This window comes from Abrus precatorius, unplaced genomic scaffold (assembly GCF_003935025.1).
Source record: "Abrus precatorius isolate BTA unplaced genomic scaffold, Abrus_2018 Scaffold10, whole genome shotgun sequence".
NCBI classification, from domain to species: domain Eukaryota; kingdom Viridiplantae; phylum Streptophyta; class Magnoliopsida; order Fabales; family Fabaceae; genus Abrus; species Abrus precatorius.
In genome coordinates this window covers 12,514,362-12,535,694 of record NW_020874292.1, presented here as the reverse complement: position 1 = coordinate 12,535,694, position 21,333 = coordinate 12,514,362, and the positions used below count along the sequence as shown (strand labels likewise).

The window sequence follows — 21,333 nt, the reverse complement described above, 5'->3', positions numbered from 1 at the left end:
AACTCTCAAATAAAGTCTTAAGGATCATATTACAAATTAAATGTGGACATAATATAACAACTAGTTAGCATTAACTTATACATCATACATTTACTGATAGTCATACATATATTGTAAGATTTATTGTCACATGATATACAACTATACATATATAATAGCATTTACTAAAGATTTATTCTTAATATACACATTCATTTGTTTTATATCAGTGTTATTCACTTATTTTTTATAATATTACTGATTCATACTATTCATGCTCATTTATTAAAAATTATTTTAATTTTAAAATTAATTATTATTTTTTAGTCTAATATTAATTCATATTTTATAATTTTCATTATTTATTGAATTCTCTATATAAATTGCAAGTATTAATTCTTAAACAAGAATATTTATCAATTCAATATTAATTAAATTTTAATGTTTTAATAATTTTTTAATTTAATATTTTATTTCAAATATAAGAAATATATTTAAGTAAATAAAAAATAATAAAATTAAATATCATCTATATATATATATATTTAATTAAAAATACTAAAAAAGTAAAATAAAACCAAACACATTTTTGAAACTTAAACTAACTAACAGTTTTATTTTTATTTTCTTCTTAAGCATAATTTTTTAAAGTTATTTTAAAGTGTAGATTTTAAAAATAAAAATAATAAAAAACAAATGAGCATTGACTAACTGATTGTTACAATAACACACTCGAAAACTTTAAAAATCCTTACTATAAACAAAGGATGACTTCAGGTTACTCTACAGCACAAATCAAGTATAAATCCATATTATAAACATTGTTCAACGAATATTTCAAATTACATTATCGAGGACATTGGCAAAACTCTAAAACCTATTGCACTAACCGACATTAGCTATAGAAAACCGTGTAGTAACCTCTGCTTAAGAGTCTTTTATTCACCAAAAGAATTAGCCATAACTTGTTACGTTTCAAATTGCATTCATTATACTGAAAAGGTTGCATCTAGAAGGAGATTGGAGAAGCATAGAAGAGATGGTTGATCCATGCATTCCTACGGTTGATCTCACTCCTTTCTTAAGGGAGGATGTGATGAGAATCAAGGAAGGTCCATTGAAGACAAAGACTTGAAGATATTGGAAGAACTTCAAGGACCAATGACAAGGGCAGAGTCAAAAAGAATAAATGAAGACTTAGAAAAGATTGTTGTTGTCTTATTTGAAAGGGAACTCAATTTAGAGTTAGAAAAGTACAAGATGGTCAATTACATATGCTTAGAGTATTTGAACTTTAACGAGTTTTATTAGGATTTAATAATTATATTTAGTTTATTTATTTTAATATTAGTCATTACTTATTTTGAGTTTTTATTTAGGATAAAATCTTGTTATTTTATTTAGTTTATTTGAATCTAGGCTTGTTGGTACAAGAAGCCCATTAGAATTTGCGTTACTATTAGTTTACAAGCATTAGACATATATAAGCTCTTGTAGACACACTTTTAATTAGTTTTTTAATACAATTTGAGATTGAACACTTTTGTGAGAGCGTGTGACCCTAGGTTTTTGAGTGAGCTAGTTTTCTTTAATCTTATCAAGAGGCCAAGACTCTTGTGGCGATTGTTCCTTAGCTTATCAATCTTGCGATTGTGGCGCCATTTTCCATCTCTATTCTATTTTCACTTTTTATTAATTTTCTTCTTTCTTCAATTCCTATTTGTGCCCTAATAATTTCATTTTTATTGTGTGAAATTCAATTCAAGATCGTTTAATTCAGTAACACAGTTTGTGATTGTCATCAATTGGTATCAGAGCTTTGGTTAGAAATGGATTGAAATGTACTGTTCATCGCATATTGTTGACGTAGTGCTCATTGAAAAAAAAAAGAGAGAGAAAAAAAATATATATACTACAAAAAAAATTGCAACATACAAAAGTGTGTTTTTGATATATTTATTCTAATCTTCCGTTTATTTTGCTTGATTCCATATAAAAAAAAATAGTTGTTATTTAATGTTACATAATCTTCTTTAAATTCTCCACTTTTGTCTTATTTGCAATCTATTTTTGGGTGTGCTTATTTCTTATTTAGTCCTTTTTTCCTATTGTCTTGTTGGCTTCCTTAGTTTTGTCTTAGAGTTTTCTTTTGTTGGCTTCACTTGTTTCTCGTTGATTGATCGTCTCTTGGTTTTGGTTGATTGTGTGAATTGGAGGTTGACTTTCTTAAGAACTCTTGAGAGCACTTGAGGGGAAAAAGGTAAGAGAGAAATCCTTACACAAGAGCCAATTTAGAGTGAAACATGAGTGAATATTTACTGAGTGAAAACACTTAGTGAGTGGAGAGAACCTTTTCTTTTTGCATTAACTTTTATTGTTCTGTAGCATGTCTCAAGATGGAGGATCAAGTAGAGAGAGCACTCCTGCCTCGCAAATTGAAAGACTTGCTCAAAGATTTGAAAGAATGTTTGACAAGCAAACTGAAGCAATAAAAAATGTTTAAGAGGCATTGACAAATAATGCAAGAAGGCAGTCACGTAATCGTTCTCCACATGCCTATGGAGATTCTAGTAGTTCTTCAAGAGAAAGAAGAAGAGATAGGAGGGATAATGAAGAAATCAGGTATGATAGGTGGAGAGATAATAGAGAGAGGAGGAATCAAAGAAGGAGAAGAGAAGATGTAAGAATAATAAAAAATGAGAGAATTGGTGGAGTTAAAATAAAGATTCCCAATTTTCATGAAAGGAATGATGTTGAAGCATACTTAGAGTGGAAATTGAAGATAGAGCAAGTATTCTTATGCCATGATTATAGTGAAGAAAAGAAAGTAAAAGTGGCTTCTCTAGAGTTTCATGACTACGCTTTGGTGTGGTGGGATCAAATTCAAAGGGACCGAAGGAGATATGATGAGGAGCCTGTAGATACATGGATTGAAATGAAGAACGTAATGCGTAGGAGATTTGTTCCTACATACTACAATAGAGAGCTTCATACAAAACTTCAAGGTTTGAGGCAAGGTGACAAAAGTGTTGATAACTATTATAAAGAAATGGAAGTTGCCATAATAAGAGCCAATGTATTTGAAGAAAGAGAAGCAACAATGGCCCGTTTCTTGAATGGGTTGAACAATGACATCCGTGACATAGTGGAACTTCATCCCTATGTAGAATTAAAAGATTTGGTTCACCAAGTTATTAAAGTAGAAACACAACTAAAGAGAAAAGGTACTTTGAGGAAGATTGTCTCTTCCTACAACTCAAAAGGATGGAAGGAAGAAGTAAAGAATGAGGAAATATCAATTAAGGATATAGTAGTGTAAAGTGGTAAACCTTCCTCTAAAACTTCTTTTAATTCTACTAATACTTCTGCTTCTCGTACTTCTCAGCATAGAGTAATCAAATGCTTCAAATGTCTTGAAAAGAGTCATATTGCATCTCAATGTTCAAATAAGAAAACTATGATTTTGAAGGAGAATGATGAAATCTCAAGTGCAAGTTCATCTCAATCATCACATGCTTCAAGTGAAGAAGATAGTGAGTTTGAAGCTTTATGCCATGAAGGAGATTTGCTTATGGTAAAGCGTCTCTTGGGTAGTATAGCTAAAGAGGATGACACTACACCAAGAGAAAATATTTTTCATTCAAGATGCTTGGTACGTGGAAAGATTTGTTCTCTTATTGTTTATGGTGGTAGTTGTACCAATGTGGCTAGTATTAGACTTGTTGAAAAATTGAATCTTACTACTACTCCTCACCCTAAGCCCTATAAGTGACAATGGTTGAGTGATGAAGGAGAGTTGGTTGTTAATAGACAGGTTTTGATTACTTTTTCTATTGATAAGTATGAGGATAAAGTCTTATGTGATGTAGTGCCTATGGAAGCAAGTCATATCCTCTTGGGAAGACCTTGGCAATTTGACAAAAAAGTTATTCATGATAGTCATTCCAATAAGTTTACGTTTATACATAAAAGGTACATAATCACTTTAGTGCCCATGACTCCTAGTCAAGTACATGAAGATCAAAAAGTCATGAAGTTAAGAAGAGAGAAAGAAAAAAAAAAGAGAGAATAAATGAAAAAAAAAAGAGTGAGTTTGAAGGCAAACATAAAAAGAAAGGGGAGAAAGTGAAGACACTTACAATTGAGAAATATAAGAGTGAAAAGAAAGGTGAAGACAAAAATCAATATCAAAGGAGAGAAAATTTGTTTCTGAGAGAAAAACAAAAGTGAGGAAAGTTTGTTGGCCTCTCGGCCTTTGTATCTACTTTTGTGTAAAAAAAGTCCTCATAATAAATTCATAGATTCCTTTGCTAACAATATTTTGCCTAGTGATGTTTTCTCTCTTCTACAGAATTTTGAAGATGTCTTCCTTAAAGAAGTATTTTGTTGCCTACCTCCAATTAGAAAGATAAAACATCAAATTAAAAAGAAAGTGGAGCAACAAGCAAAGTATATTAATAAGGGAAGGAAGAAAGTATAATTTGAACTTGGAGATTGGGTTTGGATACATATGCGCAAAAAAAAGTTTCCTATGCAAGGAAATTCAAAGCTTCAAACAAGAGGGGATGAATTATTCCAAGTCTTAGAGAAGATTGGAGATAATGTATACAAAGTAGACTTACTAGGTAAGTATGGTGTTACTAGGTAAGTATGGTGTTAATATTACTTTTAATATATTTGATTTATCTCTTTTTGATGTAGGTAATAAAGAGTCAAATTTGAGAATAAATTCTCTTGAAGAAGGAGGGATTGATGAGAATCAAGGAAGATCCATTGAAGACAAAGACTTGAAAGCATTGGAAGGACTTCAAGGACCAATGACAAGGGCAAGGGCAAATTGAATAAATGGAGACTTAGAAAAGATTGTTACTGTCTTATTTGAAAGGGAACTCAATTTAGAGTTAGAAAAGTACAAGATGGTCAATTACATATGCTTAGAGTATTTGAACTTTAACGAGTTTTATTAGGATTTAATTATTATATTTAGTTTATTTATTTTAATATTAGTCATTACTTATTTTGAGTTTTTATTTAGGATAAAATCTTGTTATTTTATTTAGTTTATTTGAATCTAGGCTTGTTGGTACAAGAAGCCCATTAGAATTTGCGTTACTATTAGTTTACAAGCATTAGACATATATAAGCTCTTGTAGACACACTTTTAATTAGTTTTTTAATACAATTTGAGATTGAACACTTTTGTGAGAGCGTGTTGAGTGAGCAAATTTTCTTTGATCTTATCAAGAGGCCAAGACTCTTGTGGCGATCGTCACTTAACTTATCAATCTTGCCATTGTGGCGCCATTTTTCATCTCTATTCTATTTTCACTTTTTATTAATTTTCTTCTTACGTTAATTCCTATTTGTGTCATAATAATTTTGTTTTTATTGTGTGAAATCCGATTCAAGATCGTTTAATTCGGCAACACGGTTTGTGATTGTCATCAGGATGAGAATGACATAAGGAAAGGCATGGAAATAATCACCAAAGCGTGTTCTGAATATGGTTTCTTCCAAATCGTGAACCATGGTGTTTCCTTAGATTTGATTAAAGCCATGGAGCTATCCAAGACATTTTTTGATTACTCACATGAAGAAAAGAGCAAGAGTAGTCCTTCCTCTAATGCCCCACTTCCTGCTGGCTTTAATAAGCAACCTCTGCACTCACAAGGCAAAAATGAGTATTTGCTTGTTTTTCCTCCAGGATCCACCTTCAATATCTTTCCTCCAAACCCTCCTCACTTCAGGTTAACTCAATCACTTTTCTTATCAGTTTATTTGCAATCATCTATTAATTCAATTTTGTTAATCTCACTCTAAGGCACTTCTACGGAAAACAAATTTTTATTACCCTTTTGTGTATCAAATGAAATAAATATTTTCTTTTTCAATAAAAAATTTAATGTTTTTAAATGATTAAACTTAGTCTTAAGATTGATATTAACAAAATCGATGTTAATTATATCTTAATAGTCACAGTATCAAACTGATTTCTTTCTTTTTAAATGTCATATCAACTCTGTGTATGTGTGTGTAGAATCATTGAAAAAAATGGAATTCAATTGAACATTTTGTGAATATAAAAAATGTTGATGTTTAAATGTACATCGACTAAAGAATTGAAAACCATATATAGTTTTTCATACATACATCAGCCCAGATTGTATATTGTAGATGTGTGACTGCGGTATGTAAAATACATTGGAGAAATGTGATAGGGACGTAATTGAGGAAATGTTTGAGCAAATGAGCAAGATAGGCGTGGTATTGAAGAAGATAATAAACGATTGTTTGGGGCTCCCAAACAACTTCCTGAAGGAATGCAATGATGACTGAAGCTGGAATTTCATGGTAGCCCTGCATTACTTCCCAGCTGCGTTACTTCCCAGCTACTAACAATGAGAATAACGGAATCACAGAACATGAAGATGGAAACTCCATTACCTTGGTTATCCAAGATGGAGTGGGAGGCCTTCAAGTCCTCAAGAATGGACAGTGGATTACTGTCGTTCCTTCAGAGGGCAACATTGTGGTCAATGTTGGCGATGCTATTCAGGTACGTAACTTGCCTGGTAAATCATTGCTTTTGTTTTTAACTTCATTCTCTTTTTCTATTTTTATCCTCAATTAAATAGATATTGATTCTTAACTTGTTCAAGTTGATCACAACAATCAACATTCATAGAAGCTAATGAAATCATTTATCTATAATGCTAAATTTGAAGTCCACACATTAATGTCTATGCGTGTACTAATAACCCTAGTCTAATTGACAATTAATATGTTAAGTTGAGTTTTAATGTGTCACTTAAACACTTTTGTTAAATGTTATTAATATTTATTAAGTCAAAAACTAATATGATAGGTTTTTTTTAACAATTTAAGGACTAAAACAAAGTTTCTATTATATTAAGAATCAAATAAAAATAGCTACAAATTAAGGGTTTAAATATTGATTTACTTATAATTTGTATATTTTAAATGCACCCATACTCCAAAATTGGAGGCCATTTGCTTGAAACGTATCAAATAATTTCAATGGTGATTCAATATTTGTATTTTTGGCATATCCCTGTTTCTTGTCATTTTTTTAAATATGTCTTTTTTAAAATAAAATTACTAGAATATGGCATTTGTGAAAAAAAGCTAGTGCCGATTTTTTAAGAATATCATGAAGCATTAGTTAAAAGCAAAAATCATCATTAACAATTTTTATGGTAGAAAATATAGTTTTTATACATTCAAAAATCACCATTGATGAGTTTTTTTTTCTTCTAAAAATATAGGTAAGTTCTAAAAATCGTTAGTGATGAGTGAAAAAAAAAACTTAATTTAGATAGCAAAAATACTAGTGGTAAGTTTTCAAAATTTTCCTGTATTTGCCATTTGTACCAATTGCACCTGGAACTTAGCCTTTCATTCCTTATTTTTGATAGTTTATAGTTAAAGAAAAATGAGCGTAAATATAATAGTCTACTCTAATGGTGAGATTATTGCAAATACGAATGAAAGTGTGAGATTTATGTGAGAGAACCAACTTACCTCTACATTCCTTACAAATATCATTTGAAGCATTAAAATATTAGCTTTGTCAATATATGGAAGTGGAGACTCCAAAGATAGTGGGTAATATAACCTACAATTGTCCAATCTTTAATTTTGGAGGTTTCATGCAATATCAAGAAATTATAATAAGCAATAATGATGATATTCAACAAATGTTTTAGATCCATTATGAGCGTCATGCTCCAACCTCTTCCATGGAGTTGTATGTTATTTTTAAACAAATTATATTTGGTGCATATGCGAGCATCATTCCTAATAGAAATGTAGAATGAGAATAGAACATCGAAAGTGACAACAATGATTTTGAAAAAGATTAGGATAGTGATTATGAGAATTTGAATGATGATGCAAATGATGAAGGCTTTCATTTATCAAACCCATTGATTGGTCAACATTTGTATGGTGACCCATTGTTCATGTGTGCTTTAGATCTTAATGCTATGTAAACAGACTGAGCAAATCCATATTAAAGCATTATATGGTCTACATGCCACTCTATAACCTTAAAGTATATCAATAGGCTTACAGTTGACCATAATAGATGTTTTCCTGTCATGTCATTTGGAACAACTACATCAATAGCTTTATCCTTATATGGTTGTCACAAAAATTGCATTATCATAAAAAAAACATATTAATAATATGAAAAAGGTACATAAATATTTAACAATAGTTAAGATATATTAATTGGTACCTCATAAAGTCTCATTTGATTTAATATCAGTTTAATATTTCCAAGGTCTCTCTATATAGAGTGTTGGTTGGATATTGAATGTGTCATTATTTGAGTCCAAGTGGATATATTATTGGTTCACCATGTATTGGAGCAAACCACTAGAGTTGGTGCCATGCCCACACTTGCAGCAGTATTAAGTACCCACTAATTTCTTTAGTAATACAATTTAATTTAATCAACATTCACCAACAATTGTAAGAATTTTCCATGGACTACTAAATTGTTTTTTTGGGCATTAGAACATGTCCCTACAAAGAAATTATATATCCACGAGCATGTTGTGCTATACTATAGTCAGAATTAGCAAGAAACCAACTAAAATGTTATGTGATAATCTTATTTAAGATTATGAACCTTCAACATTGTTTAATTCAGGTTGATTGTTTAGTAATTGTTCACACATATCTTTTAGTACTATAATATTAAGATTAGTAGAACCAATTACTAATAGACTATTCATTTGTAGTTCAAACAACATAGCAACATCTTTTAATATTACTACACATTCTCCATAGGAAGATGGAATGTATGCGTTTCTGGCTTTCAATGTTCAACAAATATATTTACAAAGTTACCATTTATATGCATTTGACATATTTGTGCAATTCAATAAAATCTTGCATTCAGTAAAATGTCATATATTTTAGGAATAAGTGGAGTTATCGCTAAGTGACGAGGTCATAGTAATCTCATTACTTGAAATAAAAATAATTGATTAATCACTAAACTAAAAAATAAATATACAAGGATAATTAATTTAAATGAAATTTAAGTTGTGTAAGAAATTATATATTTAATAAATAAACCATTCAAATACATTATTTAATAAATATTTAAAATATGATATTTAATAATATAAATAGTCATAATAGCATTATAATTACAATTATTAAAATAATTATTAAATAATAATATTTTAATACATTATTTAAATATCATAATTAAATATCATATTTAATAACAAATTATAGCTAATAAGGTATACAATAATAATTACTCTATTAAAATATATTTCAATTTTAACTATTAATAATAATATTATAATTAACTATTAATTTAATACTTTCAGAATCCCTAAGCACCCCGTGAAAATACATCGACCCAATAAGCAATGAAACTCATTTTGCGATATAACACAATGCGTCTGTCAATAAGAAATAGACTGATAAATATTGTTGAACATAAATTAATTATCTCATAAGAATTCAGCATCATCTCTCTCTATTTAGAGATTTGTTTTCTTTCTTTTGGTCAACATAATATTCATCTGAACGTATCTGAACGGGCATAGTGGAATTTTGGAATCGCAATCACTATTGGGTTTTCCTCCCCATTCGCAATCGCTATTGCAATTGGGTTTTTGTTTCCTTCCATCGGCTTTCGAGGTCTTGCTTGAATTTTGGAATTAGGGTTCCAGGTCTTACTCTAAAGGCCATTAATTCGTGCTGGAATTTTTGGCTTTTGGAGCCGCAGAGATAGGGTTCTTCCATTTTCTGATTGTTCCCCTTGAAAAAAAGAGATAACTCTTTCTTTGTGGTCAAGAAATCTGGGAAGGGTTACGAAGATGGGGATTCGTGGGAGATATAATAATTCAAATTCTGCCAATTTTGCGTTTTGTCTTGCATGCAAATCTTGATTTCTTGCTTGAGGCAGAGCAAGTTGTAGCTGAAGGGCGTTGGGTCTTCTTGATATAGGGCAAATATTTCCATATTCAGATCTTAAGTGGAAGGGTTGTGCTTCTTCGGTATACATCCAAGAATCTAGAAGTTGGATAATTCAATGGTGGAACGGAGGTCTAGAGGAAGGGGTAAATTTGGTGGACATCTTGAAAAAGTTCTCAACAATTCCACATCGTACTTTTTTACGAACTTCTCACAAGAGCTACAAAGACGTCAGGGAATACGTATGCGGAAAAGCTTAAAGCACCCCGTCTAGTTAAGACACACATAGGGCAGAAGTGGGTGGAAAAGAAAAAACCTTGGGCTCACCTTGAGTTTGAGGTAGATGAGGGGCGAATTGAGGAGTGTAGAGGTGCTATGGTCGGACGCCTTCATAGAAAATATGATATAAAAAATATGCGATGGGCTCTTCTACGAGAAGATATGTTGGATATTAATCTCACGACCATGGGTGATGATATGGTGTTGGTGGAATCTGATGTGGGGGTAGATTTAGAGGATACAGTATCGCTCAACAAATTGTGGTGGGAGAAATGGTTCTATGATCTACGAGAGTGGCACCCAAGTATGGTAGCTGCGCGGAGGGTGACTTGGGTACATTGTTATGGGGTCCCTTTGCATGCTTAGAGTGAATTATTCTTCCATAAGTTAGTTTTTTCGCTTGGTGATTTTATCTAGATAGACCAATTCACAGCAGAAAGACGACAATTGGATTATGGGAGAATACAATTAGGTACTACTATTGCTGAGTTTATCAAGCAAAATATTATAGTGAAAGTCAATGATCGTTTTTACTCATTAGTCATGCTTAAAGAGCATGCCTGTGATGTAGTAGCTGTAACAGAGGAAGGCGTGGTTAACTCTTCTGAGGACGACAATAACTCATCTGAGGTTGGTTCAATAGAGTTAGAAGCGTTGGATACTTATTCTAGTGAGAAAGAGGGTGTGCTGCAAGGTGATATCAGAAGTAAGGGTCGGTTGGTTGATTCTGTGATTACGGGTAAATTGTCAGTAAAAGGGAGTTTGGTGGATGAGGGTTTGGGGGCTGGTGGTGTGGATGCTATGGGTCCGATGGTGGCGGTCTGTGATGCTGTGAATGAGCCTTCTGAAAATATGGAGAGGGAAGTCCCAATAATAAGAGATGGGTTGAATCTGTCAGACCCGTTTGGATTAGATGCATTGATTTGGAAAAATCCAGAATCACGGGATATGAAGACAATTAGGACAGCGCAAGTTGACCCCTCTCAATCCAATATTGAGAGAGAGAGGGTCAATATACGTGAATCCCTTCGGAGGGCACGATCTGTGAAAGGTAGTCGAGGTGATGAAGGAGGGAAGAGACATATGAACGTAGTTTCCAAAGAACCCTCTAAAAAAAACCTTAAGAATCATAATAAAGAAGCGCCAATGCCATTGCAACTTAGAAGACAGGTATTGCTAACTAATGAAATCTCATCTAATGCTTCCAAGAGCTCTTACAACTCGCATCCTCCCAATCCTTCAGTGGAGGAGGGGGAGCGAATGGCTGCTATAGATTGTGATGATGAGATAATGGTGTTGAGGTTACTAGACATTGGCAAGAAGGTTGGTTTGGTTGTACATGGAAATGATGAGCAGGTTCAAGATAAATTGATTGAGATGGAGGTACGTGATAGAACGATTGCGGAAAAACATAGGGTTCGCTTTGATTCTAAATAAAGATTGACTCATTTAATTGTCGAGGGTTGGGGAGCGAGGTAAAGCAAAAGAAGGTGTGTGAGATTGTTAGCTTTGAAGGTCTAGAGTTCTTGGCGATTCAGGAAACAAAACTTGAGACATGTAATAGTAATTTATGTGCGCGTCTGTAGGGTTCTGTAGATTTTGATTGGTGTGCCTTGCCCTCTATTAGCAAAAGCGGGGGTATGCTTTCACTTTGGGATACTTCCAAAAGTAAAATACTTTTCTCCTTTTCTGCTACTGGGTTCTTGGGTGTTTGCTTACAGGTATTGGCTACTGAAAACCTATGTGTTATGGTGAATGTCTATGCATCGTGTAGACTAAGTGAGAAGAGAAAGTTATGGGAAGATTTGCTCATGACAAGAGGGGTTTTGGCAAATTTATGTGGTGTATATTGGGTGACTTCAATGCTGTGAGACAGGTGAAAGAGAGAAAAGGTTGTCAAGCAGATGTTACAAATTCGGAGAACTAACTAGCAAGTGTATTAGGTAGTTGTAACAAGTAATAAAATTTGGAATTCAATATGAGCCCCAAGTATCGTCCAGAAGGATCTTATTTCAATTACCACTTCGTAATTTAACAATTAGTTGAGCAAAACAATTCATTTGAGAAGTTTGTAACATATAAAAGTAAGAAATAAAAACAATAAAAGGTAATAAACTTGCTGTAAAAACAGAATACGAATTTTGTATTAAGAATGCTATATGAAAAATAGTTAGGAATCACTTCACTAGATTTTTAATTGCAATGTAATCATGTTCTGAACTCTTGAGAATTTTAATTGATTACTAATCAATTTCACTTCTTTAACCAAAAGACAATTCCTTACCTCATTGATCCTAATACCTAATTAAACCTCCCTAATTCCTTAGGTGAAATCCAATCAAATAATGCATTAAGTTCTGGAAATTATAGGATTACTAGATCATGATACTTATTCCTAAGATCTCAATAACCTAGGCATATGATTCAGATATGAGAAATAAACTCAATTTTCATTGATGAAAATTCCTCTAAAATTCAATTGAATGAAAGATTAGTTCACAACTACATTAAGAACAGAATCACATACTCAATTCAATTAAAATCTCAAGATTCAATCCACAATTACATTACAACATCAAATATGGATCCATAGATCCCTAACCAAAAAGGTTTAGAACAACATTACAATGGAGAAAGGAGAAGTAAGAGAAGAAGAAGACAAGAAGCACAAGAACATCTTCCAAGACCCAATCTTCACTTTGATTCCTCTAGAAATAAAGCTTGGAAGTCGCTCCCAATCTCTCTCTCTGACTTCCCTTGGAAGTTAAAACAGTTACAAAGTGAAAAATAACAAAAATGAACCAAAAGTCCTTTTTCTGAACCTCTAACTTCTATTTATATGGTTTTTCCCGCCTTTTGCTTTTCTACATGTTAATCTCTGAGATTTCTAGCATCAAAGGTCTTCTAGAAGCTTCTAAAATTGATTTAAGAACTCAAATTGTCCAAAGTTGACACTTAGAAGTGATATTTAAAATTCTGTTATTTTTGCGTAGCTACTCTGAACACTTGAAGTAGCTATGCTCTGACTACGTAGCTACTCTGGGCACTTGAAGTGGCTACGCGCTCAATTGCGTAGCTACTCTGAACACTTGAAGTAGCTACTCTCTTGATCTTCATGAATTTTCTTCTTCAAAGTGTTCACTCTATATACTCAGAGTGATTACGCCCTTCATATAACACTTGATTCTTCATCTCTTAAGCTTAATTCCTCTACTTTCTTCACTTCAATCTTCAACTCAAATTCTCAGCTCAAGCTTCTGCATAAGGATTAAGTCACTTTTAAGTCAATTTGTTCAAAATTGGACTAAAAATCTAAAAATCAAAACTATTTACACAATTATGAATATTAATGCAATTTTTATGATATTTTCAAGTTTGCTTAGCACTTTACTACTTATTTATTAACAAAAACTAGGCTAAAAATATAGTAAAATGTGGATTTATCAGCAGACCATGGTATCTCTGAAATGGATGGCTTCAATTCTTTCATTCAGGAAATGGAACTTGTGGATCTTCCACTTGTGGGTAAAAAATTTACATGGATAAAAGGGGACGCTTCTATGATGAGCAGACTGGATAGAGTTCTTATTTCTAGTTCCTGGCTTGATTACTGGGGAGATGGTTTCATTCAGGTTCTGAGCAGAGATGTGTTTGATCATTGTCCTATTATTCTTAAGCACAAAGTGGTTAACTAGGGTCCGAAGCCATTTCGATTTAACAATTGTTGGCTGACTCATAAAGGAGTTGTGGAGTTGGTGCAGGAAGCGTGGAAAAGGGATATTACCCTCCCGTGGGCTGCCCAGAGAGCTAGCTAGAGGTTGAGGAATGTTAAAATTACATTAAAAAAATGGAATATTAAGGTATTTGAAAATGTTGATAAGGTGATCTCTGATTTGACAACTGAGTTGAGCTTGATTGATGATAAAAATTCTGTGATGAAACTTTCTGATGTGGAGAAAAAGTGTCAACAGATATTGGTGGGTGATATTTGGAAGGCTAGGAAGAATAGAGAGAGTCTCATAGCCCAAAAAGCTCGGGTGAGATGGGGAAGAAGGGTGATTTAAATACAAAGTTCTTTCATTTATGTTTTAATGGGAGGCGACGACGAAATAATATACATGTACTTCAAATTGGGGAGAGATGTGTCGAAGAGGTTGATGAGATTAAAGCAGGTGTGGTGTCCTATTTTGCAGCTCATTTTAGTAGTAGAGGTTGGCTTCAACCTACTATCGATGTTAATGATTTACCGAGAATCTCTAATCTACAGAATGAGGGGCTTGTTAATGCTTTTTTGGAGGAGGAAGTGGGAAGGATGATTTTGGAGTGTGAGGGGGATAAAAGTCTGGGGCCTGATGGTTTCAATTTTGTGTTCCTTAAGAGGTTTTGGGGAGTGATCAAGGAAGAAGTGATGGGTATGCTTACTGAATTTTGTAGAAATGGGAAACTACCTAGGTCTTTGTAGCACTAGTGCTAAAAGTGTCTTGCCCACAACAAATATCTGATTTTTGACCTATCTCATTATTAGGTTGTCTTTATAAGATTGTTTCCAAGCTTTTGGCGAATAGGTTGAAAGAGGTTTTGGATTCAATAATTTCAGAAGAGCAATCAGCCTTTATCCCGGGAAGGAACATGTTAGATAGTGTGCTTGTGGCTAATGAAGCAGTTGATTATGTGCGGAGGTATAACAAGAAGTGTTTTGTGTTAAAGCTTGATTATGAGAAGGCTTATGATTCGATAGAGTGGAAATATCTTATGTTTATGTTCCGTAACTTTGGATTTTCAGAAAAATAGGTCAGTTGGATGGAAGCTTGTGTGTGTGTGGGGGGGGGTAGCTTATCAGCTTTGATTAATGAGTGTCCTACATTGGAAGTTCATATTAAGCGGGGCCTAAAATAGGGGGATCCTCTTGCCCCTTTTCTTTTTCTTGTGGCAGCGGAAGGGTTAGGAGTTCTTATGCAGAAGGTAGTGGCTTGTGGGTTGTTCTCTGGTGTGAAGATTGGGGTAGAGAGACTAGATATTTCTTTGCTGCAGTTTGCGGATGACACATTGATCATGAGAGAGGCTTTGGTTCAGAATTTGTGGACTTTAAAAGCAGTATTGCGTAGCTTTGAATTAATGTTAGGTATGAAAATTAACTTTCATAAATCTTGTGTATTGGGGATTAACACTGGTGATGACTTTGAAAACTTGGCTGCGGAGTTCCTACATTGTAAGATTGGTAGTTTCCCATTAAAGTATCTTGGGTTACAGTTAGGTGTTAACCCGAGAAAGCCTAGTGCATAGAAAGATGTGTTAGAGGCTCTTAAAAAGAGGTTAGTGTCATGGAAGCATAGATATTTATCAATTGGAGGCAGGGTGACTTTGATTAATGCTGTTTTTAATTCTATGCCATTGCACTCGTTATCATTTTTTAAGGTGCCGAAGTTAGTGATAAAGGAGATTGTCACTATCCAACGAAATTTTTTATTGAAAGGTGTTAAGGATGGATCTAAAATTCCCTGGGTGAAATGGGAAACGGTATGTAGACTGCGAAAAAATGGTGGCTTGGGCATTAGGGATGTGTAGTGGTTTAACTGGGCGCTTCTTGGTAAATGGATGTGGCGAAGTTTCAATTGTTCTAGTTGATTGTGGGTGTGAGTGTTGGAATCTAGGTATGGTAGATTAGCTTCTTCTATTCAGTGTTCATCAGTTCACAACATATGTTCTTTGTGGTGGCGTGATTTGTTAGAGGTTATTCATCAAGGGAATTCATGGCTAGATGAGAAGTTTGATAGGAGTGTGGGTGTAGGTTTACACACTCTTTTTTGGAGAGATAAGTGGGTAGGCGGGGTGCGATTGTGTGAAGCATTTCCGCGATTGTTTGTGGTGGCGAGGAATGCTAAATCATGTGTATTGAAGAATGGTTTTCATGATGGCAATAAGTGGGTTTGGGATGTTAGTTGGCGAAGAGGACTCTTTTAGCATGAGATCTCAAGCTTTAATCTTTTGTTGGAGCTTGTGGATGGAGTTTCTATTAAGTTACTACAAGAAAATAAATGGGTATGGAGGGCAGATTCTTTAGGTTGTTATTCAGTGCAATCTGCGTATTCATGGCTATTTGAACTTTTTGGTGGTCCTAATAGTTTAAACCAGTGTACGGCAGATGCCTTACAAAGGCTATGGAGAGGAAATGTTCTTCTTAAGTGTCTAGTATTTTCTTGGCAATTGTTGTTGAACGCACTTCCTTGTAATTGCTGATTGATCGTGGTGTTCAAATTGATGATATAACTTGCTGCTTCTGTCATGGTTTTGAGGAACTTCCAACTCATTTATTTTTAACTTGCTCAGTTTCATCTCAAATATGGTACTTGACTGCGCGTTGGCTTGAATTCTCACTGGTTTTGCCTTCAGATTTATCAACTCACTTGCTTTCTTGGGTTAGTGTTGGCTGTAGTAAAAGTGAAGATATATGCTTATTAATTGTTTGGGTAAGTACAACGTGGTCTTTGTGGTTACATAGAAATAGAATTGTGTTTTCTAATGGTATTTTAGATGAGAGGGAAGTCCTAGATTCTATTATTCTGAGGTCCTGGAAATGACTATCACTTGTTAGTAAGGGAGAGGTTATTTTGTTAGTTAATTGGTATTTGCACCCACGAAATTGCATCTGTCTTAGCTTTGTATAAATATATTTTTGTTTTTTATTTCTCTGAGTAAGTAATTTTTTTCTGTGTATATAGGTTTTGAGTTTTCCTTAAACTTTCTCTAATAATATTTATTTTACCTATAAAAAAAACTATTAATTTAATAATATATAAATATGATATTTTAATAATACATAAACTATAACTATTAATATTATATTAACAGTTATCATATTTAATTATGATATTTCAAAAAAATATTAATAGTTATTTAATATTATAATAGAAGTTATTTGTTCAAATATTTTAAAAAAATTGTTTTACTTAATTATAAATTATTTATTCATTTCTTACTATAAATTACAATTTAATACTTAATTTTAATTACTGTTTATAAACTTTACTATTAAATATTTTTTTCAAAACACATTTTAATAACACTAATTAACAAAATAAAAAAAATGCTTTATACTATTATTTATAACAACGTTCTTTGTAAAAAAAAATTGTTTTATATTATACATTTCTTAATATTAACTTTTCAGCATTTAAGAAAATAAGTAACAAATATTTTAATTTCTTATAAAGTTAAGAAGATTAACAAATTTATTCCATATTTGCAATTCAAGTAAAAATTACTATAATAATTAATGTAATAAGTAATATTAAATAATGTATTTAATAATAATTACTCTCTATTAAAATATATTTCACTTTTATATTTTTCTTAAAAAATTGTTTACTACTCAATTAAATTATTACTAACTAAAATTTACTACAAATAACTTACATTAATTACAAAATTAAATTTTTAATAACAAAAATAATAACAATTACTTAAATTTTGAGCATATATTGGTTTCGAAATGTGATTATGCGAATTCATGGTCGTATCACGAAATATGTTGAACAAATTTTTTAACTACAATATTTTCTAAAAATTTAAATTAACTCTTAATTTTTTTTGTAAATTTTTTTCATTCTCCTTTTTTTTTTCTTCTTCACACTTCTTCCTCTGTCCTAGTTGCTCTCTTCCAAGTTGAAGCTGTCTCCGCACATAAACTGTGGTTGGAATGGTGATATATAACCTTAAAAAATTATCAGTGGCAAGTTTTACTGCTCTAGAAGTTCCTCCCTCCCTCCCTCCCTCCCTCAACTTTCACATGACAATGGCTGAAATTTTCTTGGAGCTTAAAAATTGTCAGTTGCAAATTTTCAATCTACGGTGGTACTATTCACCGGCATGCCTTCCACCGTTTGACTATGATCTTTAACTAGAAAAACTTGTCTCTTGGCAATTTTTTTCAAAGCCCATTTGCGTAATACATAAAAACTTCTAAGGCATGTTTCAGTTCCCTCGAATGCGTCTAAATTATCTTAGACCGTCGAAAAGGGTCATACTCGTGGAGATACCGATATGCTAGTTTTGGTATGTGATGACCTAGGCGAGAAAAACGCACGAGAATTACAGATCTTTTTGTCTTTTTCTCTTATATTTGTCAACGTCCTTGATCTCACCCTTCGTAAGCAATTGATAAAAACAAAATGTGTCAATGGAATAATACAAGAAAGTAAGTATCAATTGATTAAAATAAATATTATATTAATAGAAAAAAAATATTATACTTAAGAAAATAAAATAAATCAATTAATTATACACATTAAATATAATTAATTTTAAATTTAAAGATTCTAGAATTTAATCTTTTTAAAATACTTTTATAAATTTATATCATTCTTCTACGTGTTTAAAAAGAATTTAAAGAAATTATTTAATAAAATTAAAAAATATTGAATTAGTATCACGAATATTAATGCTTCAAATGTTATGTTTTTTGGACTATGAATTAACTTAAGCTAATAAAACATAACGTTCAATTAAGTAAAAAAATATATACTTTTTTTGCAAACTACAATACGAATTTAATGTATATTAAAAGTACTCTATCAATCACATTTACACTTCCATATTTCATTGACTGTTATTCTTATTTTGTGTTAATGGGTCATGCATGAGCTTAATAAATTATGACTGATCTAGATATCATTCTATTATATCATACACGTGTCCTCGCTTGATAATCATGTAGATGATTTTATTAAGTGTATACTATACTTATGCAGTATACAAAAGACATGAAATTTATTCAAAACTATAAGTTTAACCTCTTAACAAATGTAGTCTGTGAACTTTATTTGTGGGATCTTCAATATAAATATTGAGTTATGATTATTATTAATTTTAAATTAGTTCAAGTCTCATTTTTCTTGATATTTTACTCACTAACTTCTTGCTCTGTGAAAATAATGATCAAAATATTTTTTTTATATATAATTTAAGGATATAATTTTATTATTTAGTATCAATTTTACAAAATTGTCCTCTCTCTGTATATACACAGTACTTTTCTTTACCAAGGAATAATCAACTAAAAAAATTTCTTAGCTAATCAATCTTAGATCCTACTTAGTCAAGAATAATAAACTTCACTCCCCTACTCAGGTTAAATGTAAATTTTTATATGAATTTGAATATTCTAATAATTATTATATACAATATAGTAATTTATGATATCTCTCAAATACTCGTAAATTTAACAAACTTGTATAAACATACTTACAATCAAAACATTAGTTGCAATAAAGTCCCAACATTTAGACATACTTATATATTTCCTAGACAATAAGATTTATTTATTTTTTCTAATTTAGTGTTAGCATTTTAAAAGATTCTCAATAATTCAAGCCCCAAAATTATACTTATTTTACTCATGCTTTTAATGTATATAATCTTTTAATAATGTATCGTAATAATAAATTTTAATGCTAATAATGTACTATTTTCAATGCACTCTTCAACATATTTCACATAATTAATGATCTATTTTGTAAAAAGTAAAAGCATTTTGTAAATTAATAAATTTTTAATTTTTCTTTTAACTTTTTTAAAAATAAAAATCACATGAAATATGTTAAATTTTTTTTTTAAAATTGTGCTTTTGTATAATAAATTATAATATTTAACATTAAATTATAATAAATGATAGTACTCGTACTTACACGTGTGAAGAAGCGTTCTGACAACATGTACATACTATTTATCCAAAACATCATATATTAGTAATAAAATATTCACTTCCTTATTTTTTTTTTTCTTTTTTCAAACTACACATATTACATGAGATACTCGAAAATTGCTATTAATTCATAGACCACAACACTTACAAAACATAACTACCTCTCATGTATTGTGCGTACTCGTGAGATAATTTATAAAGCTCAAATGTCAAAATTTTCTCGAACTAAAAAGAGAGGCAAAATTAGAGTCTGACAAATTCAACTTGAAGAAGTTTCTACTACAAATTAACTGAGATTATACAAAGGGTACTGATAAGTAAAGAATTAACATTCCCCTTAAGCTTAACATTAATTATGATTTTAACAGTAATATTATTTTCACTTCAATCGTTATAAGAATAGTGTGCATAAAACTAAAATAGCTCATCCAGACATACCACCAAAATAACAAAATGAAACATCTATTTTTTTGTTTTTTGTTAAACCTCATAAAAAGCTCTCACAGTACTACCTTCAGTCTCATTAGATACTAGAGTTTAGACAATTTAAATTTTTTCCCATATAAAAAAAAAGGCCTCATATTCCTAGTTACATATATTGCATAACGCAGGCCAATTAACTAAAAAAACCAACATAATTTATTAAATCTTAATGAAATGAATCAATAATATGATACTGTGTGAAGTAGAGAGATTACAATTACTCTTTGATTCATATGATAGCCCACCTGGTGAGGTAAGGATTTGTGTTTGGTGTGTGTTTCATAAGTAAGAAAGAAGTTAGAAAAAGGTGATACGGTAGCAATTGAGTTTGATTACATGTTATCATTGACCCAGTTGGCGAGATGTCTTTGGATTTAACTAGTTTTGTTGACATTTTGAAGGTCTTAAGTAACCAAAGGTTCAAGAGTGCAACTCACAGAGTTGTGAGAACAGAAGGGCGAAGCCGGTACTCTTATGTGTTTTTTCATTACTTAACAGGAGACAAGTGGATCGAACCATTGCCACAATTCACCAAAGAAATTGGGGAACCACCAAAGTATAGAGGATTCCTATTTAAGGAGTATCAGGAGCTGAGAATGAGGAACAAGACCCATCCACCTTCTCGGCCTGAGGATGTGATCCACATTACTCATTATGCAATTGATAGCTAGACTCTTGTTGTGCATAAATTAATCATCCCATTTTCTTATTTCATACTACGCTTTACTATTTGTGTTTTCTATCTGTCAACAGTTTTATGGATAAAAAATATATTTAAGTCGATTTATAAACAAGCACCGTTAAAGATTTGGAGTTAGCTTTAAAATTTTCATATAACGTATGCTCGTGTATCCTTGTTCTTAAGTAAAATATTTTTGTTCTCTTCAACTTGATTTTCTAGAGAGATTGTATGCTTGTTTGTTTTATAA

General features: G+C 31.7%; 1 pseudogene; it reads left to right on the top strand.

Moving 5' to 3' along the window:
• The first annotated feature begins 921 nt into the window (after positions 1–921).
• On the top strand, positions 922–21,089 carry LOC113852951 (annotated as a pseudogene).
• The last annotated feature ends 244 nt before the right edge of the window (positions 21,090–21,333 follow it).